General features: G+C 46.2%; 1 long non-coding RNA gene across 1 annotated transcript; it reads left to right on the top strand.

Moving 5' to 3' along the window:
- The first annotated feature begins 16,959 nt into the window (after nucleotides 1–16,959).
- Nucleotides 16,960–17,656, top strand: LOC133622951 (uncharacterized). The gene is made up of 4 exons (XR_009817835.1): nucleotides 16,960–17,005; nucleotides 17,090–17,158; nucleotides 17,249–17,393; nucleotides 17,521–17,656. It is a non-coding gene; the product is annotated as an uncharacterized lncRNA (long non-coding RNA).
- Nucleotides 17,657–20,228: the final 2,572 nt, after the last annotated feature.

Below are 20,228 nucleotides of genomic sequence, written 5' to 3'. Positions count from 1 at the left end.
AGTGCCCAAGGTGGGTGTTGAACGCCGTCTTCCACTCGTCCCCTTCCTTAATCCGCACAAGATGATAGGCGTTCCGGAGATCCAATTTAGAGAAGATGGTGGCTGGTGCCAAAGGTTCGAAGGATGAGTTGAGAAGAGGCAGGGGGTACTTGTTCTTAATAGTAATGTTGTTGAGATGACGGTAGTCGATGCAAGGCCTGAGTGAACCGTCCTTCTTGGAGACAAAGAAGAATCCAGCTGCCAGTGGAGACTTAGATTGAGTGATGATTCCCGAAGCTAGACCCTCCGTGATGTATGTCTTCATGGCCTCTTTCTCGGGGAGTGACAGATTATAAAGCCGGCTTGCAGGTAGCTTAGCCTCCGGGAGTAGCTCAATAGCACAATCGTATGGCCTATGCGGGGGTAGACCCTGTGCTTGCTCCCTGTTGAAAACCTCCGCTAGGTCATGGTAGCAGGCAGGTACACGGGACAGATCCGTCTGGGGGGTAGCAATACTGGGAACGTGGACCGGAGGGGAGGCAGCCCTGAGACAGTTAGCGTGGCAGGGTGTGCTCAAGATCCTGCCAGAAGACCAAGAGACGTGGGGGTCATGTTGACGGAGCCAAGATCTACCCAGCACCAGCGGGGCGACGGGGGTCTCCAGAACCCAAAGACTGATGGTCTCGCTGTGGTTTCCTGAAATGGTCATGGTAAAGGGTTCAGTACGAAACCTGATGGGTCCCAAAGGTCGTCCGTCCAGGGCTTGAGCAGGAAGTGACCGGTTCAGGTGGACCAGGGGAATGCCCATCCTTTGGGCAAATTCATAGTCAAGGAGACTCTCATCGGCTCCAGAGTCCAAATAAGCCTTTACTTGGATAGATTTAGAGCCCCACGCTAGGGTAGCGGGTATCACGAAGTCTGGGTTTTCCTTATCTTGGGGAAAAGAAGTATGGCTCACCAGGACCCCCTCAGCTGGCGAGCCTGGTCTTTTGGTTTAGCCGGACAAAAACGAGGGATATGTCCGGTTAGACCACAGTAAAGACAAAGGCGTTGTCTGAACCTTCTCTCTCTCTCTTCAATGGTCAGCCGGGTCCTTCCCAACTGCATGGGCTCCGGGGCTGTCAGCATGGTGGTTGGAGCCATATGTGGCGGGGCTGGAGCTTCAAAAGTGGGTAGCAGGTGAGGCCGGGTACTGATCCTTGTGGCTCCCTGGGCTCGTTCAGCCGCACGTTCCGTCAATCTCTGATCGAACAAGAGTGCAAGTTCGATGAGGTCCCTGCAGGATCTGGGTCTGTCCCTCAGTAGTCCGTCCTTGATCTCCTCCGAAAGTCCTCGACGGAACGCGCTCTGGAGTGCCCGATCGTCCCACCCGCTGTCAGCCGCCAGGGTCCGGAATTCCAGAGTGTAGGCCGCCACCGAGCGAAGTCCCTGCTGGATGGAGTGTAGGTGTCCCGCGGCGTCCCCCCCATCCTTGGGGTGGTCAAATACAGCCCGAAATTCGGCCCGGAAGGCAGCGTAGTCTGTGCTTAGCCCCAAGGTCCTGTCCACGGCAGCCGTAGCCCACTTGAGGGCAGGTCCCGTGAGTAGGGCAAAAATGAAAGCGATCTTAGCCCCATCAGAAGAATAGCGTGAAAGCTGGTGTTGAAAAATAAGCTCACACTGAACAAGAAATCCCCTGCACAGCTCAAAATCACCCTCAAAGGGTCTAGGACAAGCTATTTTGGGCTCTCGTTCCAGACCGCAGCGTTCCGGTCTTTGGACTGGGGAAGTGAGCTGCGGGGTAGCTGCAGTGGGGGTCACTCTAGGCATAAGGCAGTCCAGCCTAGAGTGAAGTTTAGAAAAAGCTCTCTCCAAATTGTCCTCAAGGGCAATAAAACGCTCTTGGTGCTCGTTAACCACAGCACTAAGCATGGACAAGCCAGAAGTCCTGGGGGATCGAGACAGGGCTTCTCGGGTGTCGCCTGGTTCCGCCATGTTTTTGGCCAGAACGTACTGTTGTGTACTAGGCAAAGGGAAGGAGGCGACACCAAGGCAGAACTGCGTTTTTGAAGGTTTATTTAAACCTCTGATGAATGTGTGGGAAGTGTATGCTACCACTAGTGAGTGAATGCAGACTATGTGTGGAATTAACAATGTAGAATTTACCAGAGGGTGTTGTCGGTGCATGTTGGATGTATCTTTCGTCGAATCCAAAGGGGAAGGCGAAGGGGTAGTCAGCAGGAAGGCAAGCAGTCGGGGGCTGGAGAGAGGCAACGATGTCAGGGTCCAAACAGTGGTCAATCGGGGAAGGCAAGCAACAATCCGGGAGGAGGTCGTGAGGCAAGACACGATCGCAGAAAACATCAGGTGAGATTGGCTACGTTCTGGCAAAGGTCTCCTGGCTTCGCTGTCTCTTTATGCCGCTCCCTCTCGTCAAGCCCAGGTGTGATGATGAGTGATTGCCTGCAGCCTTGTCGCTGCCCAGCGTGAGCGGGGGCGTGTCCGAGCGAGCAGCCAGAAGAGGAATTGTGACACTCAGAATTATGAGAGACACGGGTTCGAATCCGCGCCGTGACAACAAGCAAGTAATGGCTGTATTGAAGAGGCATGATTTCTCTTTAACGGAAAATACATTTGTGTGTCATCGGCATAACAATGAAAACGGACCTGTGTGTCTCCCCCTCCACAAGGGAGAGGGGAGCAGAGGAGAAAGGAAAAGAAACGGCAGATCAACTGGTCTATAAAAAAGGGGGGTTATTTAAAGGCTAGAGTATACAAATGAGTTTTTTAAAGATGGGACTTAAATGCTTCTACTGAGGTAGCATCTCTAACTGTTACCGGGAGGGCATTCCATAGTACTGGAGCCCGAATAGAAAACGCTCTATAGCCCGCAGACTTTTTTTTGGTTTCTGGAAATCACTAATAAGCCGGAGTTCTTTGAACGCAGATTTCTTGCCGGGACATATGGTACAATACAATCAGCAAGATAGGCTGGAGCTAGACCGTGTAGTATTTTATATGTAAGTAGTAAAACCTTAAAGTCACATCTTAAGTGCACAGGAAGCCAGTGCAGGTGAGCCAGTATAGGCGTAATATGATCAAACTTGTTCTTGTCAAAAGTCTAGCAGCCGCATTTTGTACCAACTGTAATCTTTTAATGCTAGACATAGGGAGACCCGAAAATAATACGTTACAGTAGTCGAGACGAGACGTAACGAACGCATGAATAATGATCTCAGCGTCGCTAGTGGATAAAATAGAACGAATGTTAGCGATATTACGGAGATGAAAGAAGGCCGTTTTAGTAACACTCTTAATGTGTGACTCAAACGAGAGAGTTGGGTCGAAGATAATACCCAGATTCTTTACCGAGTCGCCTTGTGTAATTGTTTGGTTGTCAAATGTTAAGGTGGTATTATTAAATAAATGTCGGTGTTTAGCAGGACCGATAATCAGCATTTCCGTTTTCTTGGCGTTGAGTTGCAAGAAGTTAGCGGACATCCATTGTTTAATTTCATTAAGACACGCTGACTACAATCCGGCGTGTTGGTCAGCTTTAGGGGCATGTAGAGTTGGGTTTCATCAGCATAACAGTGAAAGCTAACACCGTATTTGCGTATGATGTCGCCTAGCGGCAGCATGTACATACTAAAGAGTGCAGGGCCAAGAACCAAACCCTGGGGAACTCCGCACGTTACCTTAACATAGTCCGAGGTCACATTATTATGGGAGACGCACTGCATACTGTCAGTAAGATAAGAGTTAAACCACGACAAGGCTAAGTCTGACATACCAATACGTGTTTTAATACGCTCTAATAAAATATTATGATCGACGGTATCGAAAGCAGCGCTAAGATCAAGAAGCAGCAACATAGATGACGCATCAGAATCCATTGTTAGCCGTAGATCATTAGTCATTTTTGCGAGGGCTGTCTCCGTAGAGTGATTTGCCCTGAAACCGGATTGAAAAGGTTCAAAGACATTGTTAGACACTAAGTGTTCATTTAGCTGATGTGCGACAATTTTTTCGAGGATTTTCGAAATAAAGGGAAGGTGGGACACCGTTCGGTAGTTTACCATGAGGTCAGGATCGAGGTTAGGTCTTTTAAACAGAGGATGAATAACCGCTTTCTTGAATGCTAGGGGATCAGTGCCAGAGGAAAGTGATAAGTTTATAATATTTTACCAAGAGACTTGGCTGACAACGTGCACCTCTCTGGGAGGGCCGTGACCCTGTCGACCCTTCCACGTGCTGCATCTCCACTACTAGTATTTGAGGGCCCAACAGTCACCATGCATTGTACACCACACCAGCTCACCCTGCAAACTTGTGTTGCATGATGTGCACCTTCAACCTCCCAAACATAAATTCACACATCTATAGTTTGTTCAAAAAGACAAATATTTTTTTATTAAAATACTAAATCATAAAGTCATAAATTACCAGAAAAAGTACAAAATATAATATAATATGTATATACAGTATATGCATAAAAAGGAATAAATACAATATGATTATATATTTATATGCAGTGCACACATTTTTCAAATACTAACTGCCAAACTCTCTCTTCCCTCAACACACTCTCAAAACTATATACATTTATACATAAAAAAGACACCAGAATATGAACAAAATACAAACCTGTACATTATGTATAACTCTATCAAGAAGCTCCCCTAGTGGTTGTGGCCTTAAACAACCGTGTTTTTAATTATGAGCTGAAACAGTTAACTACTGTTGTTGCTATTGTTGTTGGTGAGCATCCTGTCGGACCTTTATTGGTGGCCAGGTAGGGTGGGTGATGATGATGGGGGGGGATGACATGTTACTTCCGGCAAATCATAGCCACGGCCCGATTAATCTTGGCAAGCCAATATTTCATGCCGTCAAAGTGCTGCTACTGCTCCTCCTTCGACGTTGCTCCTCATCAGCCATTATATAATATTTATTCTGTTCATCCATTGTCATTGATCTCCACTGTGGACACAACAAACATGATAATTAGTAAAGTGATCTTCCACCTTTTTGCGACTAAAGCCTATTTTCAGTGACTGCTGTCATCAATCCACACTATTTCCTTACATGGTCGAAAGCTGTGACTTACTGTCTGGCCTAGGATGGTGTTGACTTCGGTGCTCCTTTTGATGTTCATGGCCGCCGCCACGCTTTGCCTGTTCTCTTTCAAGAACATCATGAAGGCATTGGGCAGTTTCTTAATGTGGTCCTCTTTTTCATGCCTCTTCCTCCTTCTGCTGAAAGATGGTCTAAGCGCACGTTCCACTTCTATGTCTATAAAGACACTGCCGTTCAACATGAAAGAAGAAAAAGCCCAAACTTACTTTGCCTTGGAGGGTTTTGGTGCAGGTGCTGTGACTCGAGGGGCTGGCAAGATCTGATAGACCACCATTCTGTTCCGACATGGACACGTGTTATTACAAAGGTGTAAACAGGGCTTATGTGTTTTAATGGAGGCCTATTTGTGTGCGTTTCTTACATCGTTCTGATGGGGTGGAGATTTTTTAACGACAAGTTGATACCTGGGTGCAGCCTATTGGCGGCTGTGGTGGACATCTGGAGACACAAACACACACACACAAGTGGTAAAATTGAGTGTAATGATGTCATGTGTCTACTGCACAGGCTTCACTTAAAACACATTGGTGTATCTTTTTTGACAGACATTTTGCTGAATGTCCTTGATTGGCAATGGAGGAAAGGAATACGTGTGTGTGTGTGTGTGTGTGTGTGTGTGTGTGTGTGTGTGTGTGTGTGTGTGTGTGTGTGTGTGTGTGTGTGTGTGTGTGTGGCTAAAAAAGTTTCGGTTTAATGATAATTTTGCATCAAATGTATTGTACCATATAGCATAGCACATGTAACCATGTTCTTTAGACTGCTTGCTAAGATTCAACAGCACCCCTGCTGGTTGCAGTCAAGCAGTGCATTAAACTTCACCCCTAATTTCTTCAAGATCAGTTGTTGATGAAGATTATCAGGAGGAAAGGAAGAGAGACAAGTTATAGTTTGTTAAATATGTATTGTTTTTTTTCTAATGAGACCCGCTTGTTGATGTGTCAGTAAAAGTATTTTTATTTGTGATCTACTCACTAGGTTGTACGAGTCCAGCTGAGCAGGCTCCCGGGGGCACGGAGGAGTAGGAGGAGGCGAGCAGTCTTCAATAACCTTCTTAAGGGTGCTGCTGATCTCCTCCCATGTCATCCCCTCGATGGCACCCTGGAATGTGTCCACGAGCTGCTCCATTGTTAAAGGTCTCTGTTACACACAAAAGACACAAAGAAGACTATGAGACATTTTGGTCAGGATAAACAACACACACTACATTATACTTTGAGAGCTATGCTGGCAGGGGGCTTTTACCCCTGGTAGCTCTAAGCAAGCCAGACAGGTCAAAGACGAGAGACCAGACAAAACCCAGTCCACTTAGCTGGCCTGGCAGAAGGGGCTGGTAGGCTGAGTTCAGGGCGTGTCTGCTGTCACAGTACCTGAATTGGCCCGTCTCAGCCGCCTGGTGAGCAGAAGAGCACATCGCCAATGGTCACGGGGCAATAGACCTAGATAGTTGGTCACTGCGGGGCAACTTACAAACTACACCAACTCTCACACATTTCCGTTGGAACCTGCAGTACGGAGTCCAGAGGTGTAAGTTTGTCTTGGGCAAGCATGCTTTCAAAAAAATCTGCCTCGGCGCTCTCCGTTATGCATGAGCATCTGTTCTCTCCATGAATTCAAATATTATGCCTCTACGACTGGCAACTCGGGAGCGCTCTTATCTTAAGAGCGCTGTCGTTGCTCAGCAAGGCCTGCATACACGCTTGGCGACCTGTTCAACATGTAAATGTAAAATGTAAATGGGTTATACTTGTATAGCGCTTTTCTACCTTCAAGGTACTCAAAGTGCTTTGACACTATTTCCACATTCACACACACATTCACACACTGATGGCGGAAGCTGCCATGCAAGGCCCTAACCACGACCCATCAGGAGCAAAGGTGAAGTGTCTTGCTCAAGGACACAACGGACGTGACGAGGTTGGTAGAAGGTGGGGATTGAACCAGGAACCCTCAGGTTGCTGGCACGGCCACTCTTCCAACAGCGCCACGCCGTCCATCCCGTAACATCCTGCAACTGCCACATATACATCCATTGCATGCTGGAATGTGCGCTCCCTTGACATTGGATCTGAGATGGACTGTGCCTCACCTCGCAAATCAGCCCTCATTGATGCAGAACTACTTTGCCTCAACATCTCCATCGTTGCCCTTAGTAAAAACCTGGCTGACCGGCGTTGGCTCTGTCCAGGAAAAAAACTACACCTTATTCTGGAATGGTTTCCCAGATGGCGACAGACCAATGCATGGCGCTGACTTTGCAATTCAAAACAAGCTCTTGCTCTAAGTGGAAAAACCTGTGCCTATCTCCCCACGCCTCTCCTCACTGCGCCTTCACAAAAACTCTGGCTCACTCACAATCATAGCCACTTATGCTCCTACACAAACTTATGACCTGTATTCAATAGAAACTTTCTACAATCAACTGAGCTCCATTATTCAAAAGCCCCCCTCTACCATGGGGACTTCAATACCTGAGTGGGTGTGAACTCCAGAGTATGACCAGACATCCTGGGAGACCATGGTCATGGCAACATGAATGACAATGAACAACGTCTGCCGGAACTCTGCAGCACACACCAACTCTGTATCCCCTATTCCTTCTTTCAGGCTCAAACTTCTCTAAAGTCACCTGGTGTCACCCTCATTCTAAATGCTGGCACCAACTTGACCATGTGCTGGTGAAGCGTGAGCACTTAAAAGATGTGGCACACTGCCGATCACTCCATTCAGCAGACTGTGACACTGATCACGCCTTTGTATGCTGCAAACTAAGGTTGACCCCAATAAAGCTTCATCACGGCAGGCCCGAACTCCACTCCTCACCTGGATGTTTCTGCTACCAATGCTCCTGCACTGCACCGTGCATTCCAAGAAGTACTTGTGTCTGGTTATGCCACCTCATCACTGCATGCAGATAACACTGATCCATCCATCTCACCTGCGGACATCTCCTCTGCCTGGCAGCACTTCCACTCCTATCACCACGAAAACTGCATTCTCCACCTTTTGGAAGCTATCCAGGTCACAGCCAGACTGGTTCAAGGCTCATGCCAGCCTGCTACGCCCAGCAATTGCCTCAAAGTGCTCAGCCAGACTGTCTTGCTTGCAGCATAACACTCGCTCAAATAAGGCAGCATGAAGGCAGGCATGTCACAATGTCCAAAAGGCCACTCGGACTGCCATGCAAGAATACTGGAACAAACTATTTGACCGTATCGAGTCATGTGCATCCAGTGGCAACATCAGAGGCTTCTTCGTAGGCCTGAAAGAAGCTTCAGGCCCAGTCACCAAAATGTCCTCACCCCTCTGTTCTCGAGCTAGTAAATCCTTAACTGATCTGGAATCTCATCTGACACGTTGGGCTGATAATTTTAGCATTTTCTATGGCCAGTCTGTCACAGCCAACACAGTGGCAATAACTGCTGCTGTTCCTGAGCTCCCCCCTCTGACTGACCTGGATGCCGAGATCACCATTGAGGATGTCAAATCTGCCATAAACGCCCTTAAAAACAACAAGTCTCCCGGAGCCGACGGCCTCCCTTCTGAGGTTTTTAAGGCAGGTGGGGATGCAATCATGTCTAATTTACACCAACTGTTTGTGTCTTGCTGGAACAATGGATATCTCCCAGATGTCTTAGGAGATGCTAACATCTTCACCATCTATAAAAACAAAGGGGACCGTGCAGACTGTAACAACTATAGAGGAATTTCTCTGCTCAGTGTTGCCGGAAAGATATTTGCTCGAACTGTTCTCCCACGTCTACAAGTCCTTGCAGACCGTATCATCCCTGAAAGCTAATGTGGGTTTCGAACTGGTCACTCCACAGTAGACATGGTGTTCTGTGTTCGACAATTACAGGAAAAGTGCAACAACAACTTCTGTTTCTGGTGTTTGTGGACTTGACTAAGGCCTTTGACAACATCAACCGATCTGGACTCTTCTTTGTTTTGCAAAGACTTGGCTGCCCCCTAAACTGCTGAAGAGGATGACTGAATTTCATGATGGCATGAAGGCAATGGTACAACTACAACTGCTCTGCACATCTTTTGACTCTCCATGTCAAGAGTTCGCCCTGCAGATTAGCTTAAAAAAGACAGTTGTCCTTGCCCAACCTGCAACCCTTAACCCTGCTATCTCCATCTCCAACACACCTCTGTGGAGGACAAATTCACCTACCTGGGATCCACAGTCTCCAACACCAACAACCTTGATGCAAAACTTGACATGAGCATTGGAAGGCCATGGTCAATTTTTAGCAAATTGAGAAAGCGTGGCTGGCACAACAAGAACATTTCCTTGCTCCTCAAAGTATGTGTAAACCACACGTGTACTTAGTACCTTACTATACGTATCTGAGTCATGGACAACATACCGCAGGAACGAACATCGCCTCAATGCATTTAATGTCCGCTGGCTTCGTTCCATACTGGGCATTTGTTGGAAGGACCATGTAACCAACTCACTCATACTACAGAAAACAGGCTCAAACAAGGACGTCTCCGCCTACGTTTTAAAGATGTAATCAAGAGGGACCTGAACTATTTCTCCATCAACATTGACAACAAGAAGGCTCTTGCAAGTGAAAGATCCAACTGGCGTGCAGCAATTAACAAAGGCTGCAGAGTCTCTCAAGAGGCATACAAGTTATTCTTGGAAGCGAGACGCTTAACACGGGAAGCAGATTGTCGCATGCGACAGGAACGGCCATAGTAGTAGTAGTAGTAGTTGATGTGTCAGTAAAAGCATTTTTATTTGTGATCTACTCACTAGGTTGTACGAGTCCAGTTGAGCAGGTTCCAGGGCGCAAGGAGGAGTAGGAGGAGGTGAACAGTCTGCAATAACCTCCATAAGGGTGCTGCTGATCTGCTCCCATGTCATCCCCTCGATGGCACCCTGGAAAGTGTGCAGAAGCTGCTCCATTCTTGAAGGTCTCTGTTACACACATAATACACAAAGAAGACTGAGAGATTTTGGTCAGGATAAAGGGGAACATGATCACAATTTCAGAAGGGTTAAAACCATTAAAAATCAGTTCCAGTGGCTTATTTTATTTTTCAAAGTTTTTTTCAAAATTTTACCCATCACGCAATATCCCTAAAAAAAGCTTCAAAGTGCCTGATTTTAACCATCGTTATATACACCCGTCCATTTTCCTGTGACGTCACATAGTGATGCCAACACAAACAAACATGGCGCATAGAACAGCAAGCTATAGCGACATTAGCTCAGATTCAGACTCGGATTTCAGTGGCTTAAGCGATTCAACAGATTACGCATGTATTGAAACGGATGGTTGTAGTGTGGAGGCAGGTAGCGAAAACGAAATTGAAGAAGAAACTGAAGCTATTGAGCCATATCGGTTTGAACCGTATGCAAGCGAAACCGACGAAAACGACACGACAGCCAGTGACACGGGAGAAAGCGAGGACGAATTCGGCGATCCCCTTCAAACCAATGATTGGTATGTGTTTGTTTGGCATTAAAGGAAACTAACAACTATGAACTAGGTTTACAGCATATGAAATACATTTGGCAACAACATGCACTTTGAGAGTGCAGACAGCCCAGTTTTCATCAATTAATATATTCTGTAGACATACCCTCATCCGCTCTCTTTTCCTAAAAGCTGATCTGTCCAGTTTTGGAGTTGATGTCAGCAGGCCAGGGAAGCTAGGGTCGATATTCTTCTCTTGATCATCTTCGGTGGCATAAGGGACGGTGTGAGCCAAGACATCCAGGGGGTTTAGCTCGCTCGTCCGCGGGAACAAACTGCCGCCATTGCTTGCCGTGCTACCGAGGGCCTTTGTCCCTGAATTGCTCACACACTCCAGCAGATTCAATGGGGGTCTGGCGGAAGATTTCTTTGACTTTATCGTTGGAAATGCATCTGCTTTGAGTGTCGCAGGATATCCACACATTCTTGCCATCTCTGTCGTAGCATAGCTTTCGTCGGTAAAGTGTGCGGAACAAACGTCCAATTTCTTGCCACTTTCGCATCTTTGGGCCACTGGTGCAACTTGAATGCGTCCCTGTTCGTGTTGTTACACCCTCCAATGATGTCTCCAAGGTACGGAAAACAGTCGAAAAAACGGAAAAAAACAGAGCTGATTTGACTCGGTGTTTGTAATGTGTTTGAGAAAATGGCGGATTGCTTCCCGATGTGACGTCACGTTGTGACGTCATCGCTCCGAGAGCGAATAATAGAAAGGCGTTTAATTCACCAAAATTCACCCATTTAGAGTTCGGAAATCGGTTAAAAAAAAATATGGTCTTTTTTCTGCAACATCAAGGTATATATTGACGCTTACATAGGTCTTGTGATAATGTTCCCCTATAAACAACACACACACACCACACTATACTTTGGTGTCAAGGTGCCCTCTATTGGCATTAAAACCCACAACACACTGACTCCTATCATATAATACTCTGACTTATTAAAGGGGCTGATGCCTATAGTTAGCGCCCTATAGAGGGCGCTAACTTTCCAATGTATTTTACACAGTATATCACTCCCTCTTAAGCAGTGGTCCCCAACCTTTTTGTAACTGCGGACCAGTCAACGCTTGAAAATTTGTCCCATGGACCGAAGGGGTGTACGGACTGTATCCCTGCAGATTGTATTGGTCTATATTGATATATAATGTAGGAACCAGAAATATTAATAACAGAAAGAAACAACCCTTTTGTGTGAATGAGTGTAAATGGGGGAGGGAGTTTTTTGGGGTTGGTGCACTCATTGGAAGTGTATCTTGTGTTTTTGATGTTGATTTAATAAAATAAAAAATCATTTAAAATTGTTTTTATTTATTTTTTATTTCTTGTGCGGCCTGGTACCAATCGATCCACGGACCGGTACCGGGCTGCGGCCCGGTGGTTGGGGACCACTGCTCTTAAGGGTTCTCTTACATTTGACGTAATAACCTAACACATGCACGCGCATGCGCAAATTGTTTCTCTTGGACTGCTTTTGTATGTGTGCAGACGCTCCCCACCAATCATTTCATTAGGGCTGGTAAAACATCCATCCATCCATTTTTTATCGCTTGTCCCTTTTGGGGTCGCGGGGGGCAGGGGCGGCGAAAAGGGTGGGGTAAAGGAGACGGATTCTAGGGGCCCATGATGGAGGGGGGCCCATAATTGTATGTAAAATAGCATCAAAAAATGTTGCCCCTGTGTTGGGGGCCCTGTAAAGATTATTTTCATGGGGCACAAAATCCCTAGCGGCGCCCCTGGCGGGGGGTGCTGGAGCCTATCCCAGCTGCATTCGGGCGGGATGCAAGACAAGTCGTCACCTCATTTGCCAATTTAATGTTGCCAATCAACCTATCCCCAGGTGTATGTCTTTGGAGCCCCCGAGCCCGGTGATCGAACCCAGAACCTTCATATTGTGAGGAACATGCACTAACCCCTGTGCCACTTTGTAGGCATATGATATAGAGACAATTGTCAAATAAATGTGTACCAATGGTAAAATAAGCTAGCCGGTGGTGTTCCGTTATGGGTTTTGCTTTGAAAAAATGTTCTGTGAGGAAGTTGCAAAAAGTACCTTTAAGTCTTTATTATTAAAAACAAAATTTTCACTTGCTTATCTTTCAAACACCAACGTGGACTTATACAGTTTGAGTTGGAGTAGAGTCGTTATACAACTATGCTGAACAACGACGACGACCGTTACACATCTTATGCAGGAGTAATTGCATGTTTATACTTTCAAACCCAAATATATATTTCAAGCATATATTTTAAATCATTGAGTTTGAGGTATGTTGAGTTGTGGCAACCACTGAGAAGGTCAGTAAATTGTTATCTATTACCGTTGGAAATCAAAAACGTTTAAAAAGTTGATTTGATGGATGTGTGTTGCAATAACATATTTAAAAACAGTTACCTACCTAATCTTCCAAAGTGTGATTCTTCTGATGCTCAGGTGGATCAGCTAGAATATGCTACCTAAACGTTCAATGAAGAGCACGTTATAATTTTTCTTCAAATTTAAATCTCCACAGACGCACTGCCTACGTGATGATCGTACCTTCGTCTGCATTGATTGGTCGGGAACATGTACGATCCTGCACTTTCTATATCGCTCGTTCTCATTGGGTCAGTGGTAGCCAATCCGAGCCGGCTTTGGGCAAGAGGCCCAAACTGAGACTGGTTGCCAGCCAATCACAGGACACAACTGACAAACGAACAATCACTGTAACGTCAAATCCCCCCCCCCCCACCCCCCACCCCCACCCCCCCGGCAAAAAAAAAAGTAACAGGCGAAGGTGCAAACTCCACTGGTGTCCAAATCCAACAGGGATTCTAACCATCGATATCCGGACTAAGGCCATCATGCTTACTACTAGGCCAAAGCTGGAGAATGAAGGCCTTAGTACGGCCCTTGTCATAATTAAACATTAAGATGTGTGTCATATAATGCTATTAAAACAGCATGCAGATGTTGAGTAAACAATTGTACTTGTCAGAAGACCAAGTATAAACCAATCGGAAGAAAATATTGGTTAAATGTAATGTTTTATTCCAATAGAAATAAATTAATGGTATAATGCCAGTTTTCTCTTGCCCACCCTAACTTAAAATAAAAAAAAAAGTGTAATTAATAATTTTAATGTGTCACAAGGCACATCAATTTTCCAAAGGCAAGGTTCAAGCATTTTTTTCAAATATAACTTTATTTACACACAAACATGTCATTACACTTAATTAATCAGACACACTTGTGTACAGATGGAATCAACCATATTATAAAAGTATAATTGAAGAACAGGACAGAATTTCTAGGCGCAGTCAGGGCGTTGAGGGTATCTGGTTTGGTGGCTGCAGGATTAGGTCTCTGCTTTTTGCAGATGATGTGGTCCTGATGGCTTCATCTGGCCAAGATCTTCAGCTCTCACTGGATCGGTTCGCAGCCGAGTGTGAAGCGACTGGGATGGGAATCAGCACCTCCAAGTCCGAGTCCATGGTTCTCGCCCGGAAAAGGGTGGAGTGCCATCTCCGGGTTGGGGAGGAGATCTTGCCCCAAGTGGAGGAGTTCAAGTACCTCGGAGTCTTGTTCACGAGTGAGGGAAGAGTGGATCGTCTTCAGTAATGCGGACACTGTATCAATCCGTTGTGGTGAAGAAGCAGCTGAGCCAGAAGGCAAAGCTCTCGATTTACCGGTCGATCTACGTTCCCATCCTCACCTATGGTCATGAGCTTTGGGTCATGACCGAAAGGACAAGATCACGGGTACAAGCGGCCGAAATGAGTTTCCTCCGCCGGGTGGCAGGGCTCTCCCTTAGAGATAGGGTGAGAAGCACTGTCATCCGGGGGGAGCTCAAAGTAAAGCCGCTGCTCCTCCACATCGAGAGGAGTCAGATGAGGTGGTTCGGGCATCTGGTCAGGATGCCACCCGAACGCCTCCATAGGGAGGTGTTTCGGGCACGTCCGACCGGTAGGAGGCCACGGGGAAGACCCAGGACACGTTGGGAAGACTATGTCTCCCGGCTGGCCTGGGAATGCCTCGGGATCCCCCGGGAGGAGCTGGACGAAGTGGCTGGGGAGAGGGAAGTCTGGGCTTCCCTGCTTAGGCTGCTGCCCCCGCGACCCGACCTCGGATAAGCGGAAGAAGATGGATGGATGGATGGACACAATTAAAACGAACAAGAAGTAGATGAAGAAACAAGTTTAAACATTTATACAAAAAAAAGAAAATGCATGCATTTTTGGTCTATCATTTTAAGGGATTTCAAATACAATTTAAAGTTATTTTTAAAAGCAATTATGTCTTTAGATATTTAGCTTTATGGACACAGAATTTGGCTCGACAATACAGTTATGAGATTCCTTCTTTTCATGTTTGGAAAAGGCATATCAAAAATTAAACAGAATTTAAACAGAAATTAATTGTAAGTGAAATAAAAACAGGTTTTAACCAAGAATGAAGACACATCGTTCCAAAACAGTTTAATTTCAATACATGATAAAAACATAGTCTGTGGTGGACCACAACAAAATGTACACACTTCGTCCATGTTGAATCGACACCTCAAAAACCATTTAGGTTAGATGTTGTGACTATCAGGTTTGACAGAAATGACCATGCAGGGGCCTCATGTATTAAGAGTTTTGTGGATTTCTGACTAAAAAATAGTGTATGGTTAAAAATCCAGAAAACATCATACACACAATTCAGATGTACTAAAGTGTGCAAGCGTATTAATCCAAGCCAAAGTATCCACAGCCTGTAAAAATGTGCGTACACCAGCCATGAAGTTGGTGTGAGGCACCGCACATTTCCACATTCAGTAAAGTTCACTCTTGCTAAATGTCAACTTTGCCGTGAAAAAGCGAGTACACCAGGTTGTTGTGTGTAATACATGAGGCCCCTGCTCAGTAGGCTCAAAAAGGTGGAGAATAACTTTACTAATTGTCATGTTTTTGTGTCTACAGTGGAGATCAATGACCATGGATGAGCAGAACAAATATAATATGCCTGAGGGGGACCAATGCTGTCGCAGGAGGAGCAGCAGCGGCAAGTGTCAACTGTTCCAGCTCACAATACAAAACACCATGCGGTTGTTTAGGGCCACAACCACTAGGGGAACTACAGTAATTACAGTATCATATTTTGTTCATATTGCAGTGCCTTATCGATATGTATAAATGTCCTGGGTATAACAATAAACTGGATCCAGGTGGAGTAGGGATGTTGTGTGAGGGATCAGGGGCACCCCCACCTGATACCCATAAAAAGTGCACATGCAGGTGGCTGTTGCCAACAAATCTGTGACTGTTGAGTGCGATCGGCGCCACAAAACCGAGCAGGCCCTGAGACTACTAGGGTTCTGGAACCTTCAAGTCCAAGTTGTCTTACAACTGGGATTGAGAACAGCGCCAGTTGGGCTGACGCAATGTAAATGCATGCCTCCACTGTAATTGAGTCAACCAGCAGCTCGCTGCAAGCACCCTAACCAAAACCAACACGTCTCCCCTCCCAATGTTGCAGTTGGATAAGGCATGTGACCAAAGTGCGTGGGTCTCAGGTTCGCAACTTGTGAGCTACCCTAAAAAAAAACTCACACGAAGGCTATCTGGCAGAACAACGTGCCTCAACTTCTGTACCCCACCAAAAAAGTCCTGTGGTGATGGCATTCTAGATGACGGGACAAGCTTGGTCAGCTGAAAGTCCCTAGTCTGGAGCGACACATGGTGAAGTTCGTTCTGTCTACAAGTCGTGGTGTTGTGGAAGTTAAGCAGCTCCAGGCACAACTGGGCTGACATATGTAGAAAGTAAGGCAGCCCACTGTGAATGGAGAGACCCCTGGAAAAGGTGGGGCAAACAATGGTCACCACATCCTCCTCCAGACACAAGCAATGTACGACTTTGCGGACATTTCCTTGAGACTGTGAAAGCTTTCTCCTTCCTGGGAAGTTACCTCTCCAGCGACTGCACTGTGCAGAAGGATATCGACAACAGGATTCATGCTGCACATGCAGCTTTCGGGAGGCTCTCGAAACGTGGCTTCCTCAACCATAACCTTAGTTTCCACACCAAAATTATTGTGTTCTGAGCCGTCATTCTTTCTGCCCTTCTGTATGGCTCTGAAGTGTGGCTTCTGTATCGACTGGATGTGAAAGCTGGAGCGTTTCCAACAGCAAAAACTTTGTGTGATCCTAAATATCAAATGGCAAGACCTCGTCACTAATAAATTTGTCTGAGGCAACCGCCCGAGCATCGAGGCAAAGATGGCACGACACAGCCTCCGCTGGACAGGACACGTCAGAATGCCCACAACCCGACTCCCTCGAATCCATTTTACGACGTGTGTGTTTGTGCCTCTAGATGTCCACCACAGCCGCCAATACGCTGCACCCAGGCATCAACCTGTCGTTAGAAAATCTCCATCCCATCAGAACGATGTAAGAAACACACAAATGGGCATCCATTAAAACACACACGCCTTGTTTGCACCTTTGTAATAATGCGTGTCCATGTCGTAACAGAAAGGTGGTCTATGAGATCTTGCCAGCCCCTCAAGTCACTGCACCTGCACCAAAACCCTCCAAGGCAAAGTAAGTTTGGGCTTTTTCTTCTTTCATGTTTAACGGCAGTGTCTTTATAGACAAAGAAGTGGAAAGTGCGCTTAGACCATCTTTCTGCAGAAGGAGGAAGAGGCATGAAAAAGAGGACCACATGAAGAAACCGCCCAATGCCTTCATGATGTTCTTGAGAGAGAACAGGCGAAGCGTGGCAGCTGGTATGAACATCAAAAGTAACGCCAAAGTCAACACCATCCTAGGCCAGATAGTAAGTCACAGCTTTCGACCATGTAAGGAAATAATGTGGATTGATGACAGCAGTCACGGAAAATAGGCTTTAGTCACAAAAAGGTGGAGGATCACTTTACTAATCATCATGTTTGTTGTGTCCACAGTGGAGATCAATGACAAAGGATGAGCAGAACAAATATTATAACATTGCTGATGAGGAGCTACTTCGCAGGAGGAGCAGCAGCAGTACTTTGACGGCATGACGAGCAAAACGCTCACACAAACAAGGCGTCCCACAGGGGTCGGTTCTGTCGCAGCATAAAGTATTTATTTTCTACGTCGACGACCTTCCCACCACTATAAACACCTCGCAGGGTAATCTTTTTGCAGACGATGTAGCAGTTTGGGTTCGAGACAACGACATGAAAAGGGCGCAGCAAAGACTGCAGCAGCTTTTGCGCAAAAGTGAAGGTTGGAGCGGACGTTTAAAGATGGAATCTGTCGGCATAGAAGTCGGAATGTACCATCTTTTCCACAAACATTTATGAAGCCAAGTGGTACCCCACCCTATCCACTCTGGTGCCAAACCCAAATTCCTGAGAGTGGCATATGATCATCAGTTAACCTTTACCACCCATGCAGCAATTGTCAGCCTAACAACGACTGACTGGGGTTATGACAAAGTTTCCCCCAGAGCTACATACATCACTAACGGGAGATCTTCGGTTGAGTAAGAGGCAGCGGCCTGGTTGCCCTGGACATCAACTTCTACGATTCAAAAGCAGGAGACTTGCCAACAATTTGCGGGCCGAGGGATAACATGACATGTCAAAACGACACCAGCTGAGGCGATACTGGCGGAAGCCGATCTCCCAACCATAGAGACCAGGGCCACCCAATTGGGTGCCATTGCAATGGCAAGAAGTCCCTGCAAATGCCTTTAACAAATCCCAGAAACCAAACCGCTGTTGCAGAGGTTTAACAAAGAAACAAAAAATCCAGTTGGCGCTCCCGAGCTACTCCCGCCATGGCTTAAAGTGGGCCACCACATCTTCGAGATGTCAGGGAGCAAGTTGGGAGAGACTGAAAGAGATAAGACAACAGGCAATGAAGCGACTGGAAAAGAACTGGAGTACCTATGACGTCACACTACATCGATGGGTCTGCTACAAACGGTAATGCAATAGGCGGCGGGGGCATCAAAGTGGCCATCCAAGTGATCCCACAACCCACCGTTCTTTCGCCATACCAGCTGGCAATTGAGGATGATTCTTCCAAGCTGAATTGAAGGCGGTCAACGCTACGCAGCAAGTAGTTAGGGAAAGCCATTCCGTACTGCTTCATCTCCAGAACACTCACCCCTCCAACGACAAAAGTTACATACTTAAAACCTTTTTTGACCTTGGAGCACGGGGTAGCCAGGTTAGTGTCACTTAGTGTCCAAGCCATTGTAGTATTTTGCTGGTAATGACCTCGCTGACCAGGACAGGGCGCACGCCTGGACCAATCTAATGTTGACTCCCACTACCATTTAGCCAACGCAGCAGTCAAGACGGTGGACAGGGGCCGGTCCTATTCAGCACAAACACACAGGGAGAATCTACGGTCAACGGGGAAAGAAGATCAACCGCACCGCGGACAACAGTCTCTCCAGACATGAACAGGCAACGATTGGCCGACTACGCAGTAGGCACCATCCCAACTTGAAATATATAAAAATATCGCAACTTGTATCCGGCACATGACCCAGAGGAGCCTCCACACGATGATTTGGCGACCACCTGAAGGCCCCTCTCCTCCGCTACAACATTGACCATGCCAACTGGGAGACTGTCGCCGAAGATCGCCCTGAGTGGAGACGCACCATCATTTAAGTAACCGGCCGCATGGAAAATTAACAATGTTGTAAGGCAGAGACCAAAAGACAACAATGCAAAGAACGACTTCCCCGCTCACCACCCACACTTGTTCCGGTCTCTTCCGCTCTGCTCTGGGCTTGAGCAGCCACATCAGACAACGTCACCCCAAAAAGTGCAATTATTGAGACTCAAATGATCTGTTATAGAATTAAAATCACTCAGACAGTAGTGACTGCCTAGAAATGTTTATAGTTTTGTGCATGTAATGAGGGAAGACCGGTTTGGGGGTTAGTATTTGAAGAATTTATGCACTGCAGAATATATATGTATGTATGTAATGGGTTATTTGGACGACCTATTGGTCACAAGACAAGATACTGAAATGCACATGAAAAATCTAGACAAAGTGTTGAAAAGACTAGAAAGCCCTAATTCAAGAGCTAAGATAAATGTGCTTTCTTTCAAAAGTGTGTCATATTTGGGACATGTCATTGATGCAGAAAGGATTCACATTGCATTTTCTAACTCCACCACTGACTGACGTCATTTCACTGTTGAGTTACTATTGAAAGTTTATACCAAATTGGATGGATTTAGAAGTTTGAGTGCCATAGGATGTGACACCTGTTGCATTAAATGAGCAGTATAGTGTGGTGTGTGTTGTTTATCCTGACCAAAATGTATGTCTTCTTTGTGTCTTATGTGTAACAGAGACCTTCAAGAATGGAGCAGCTCATGCACACATTCCAGGGTGCCATCAAAAATATGACATGGGAGGAGATCAGCAGCACCTTTATGAAGGTTCTTGTAGACTGCTCGCCTCCGCCTATTCCTCCTTGTCCCCTGGAACCTACTCAAATGGACTCGTACAACCTAGTAAGTAGATCATAAATACAAAATACTTTTACTGACATATCAACTTATGAGTCTCATTAGATGAAAAAACAATACATACATAACAAAGCAATTGAGGTAATATTAAATGCATTGCTAGGCTGCAACCAACAGGGGTG

The sequence above is a fragment of the Nerophis lumbriciformis genome, linkage group LG12, assembly GCF_033978685.3.
Source record: "Nerophis lumbriciformis linkage group LG12, RoL_Nlum_v2.1, whole genome shotgun sequence".
NCBI lineage: Eukaryota > Metazoa > Chordata > Actinopteri > Syngnathiformes > Syngnathidae > Nerophis > Nerophis lumbriciformis.
The sequence above is the reverse complement of the archived record's forward strand: the minus strand, read 5'-3'. Positions and strand labels throughout refer to the sequence as shown.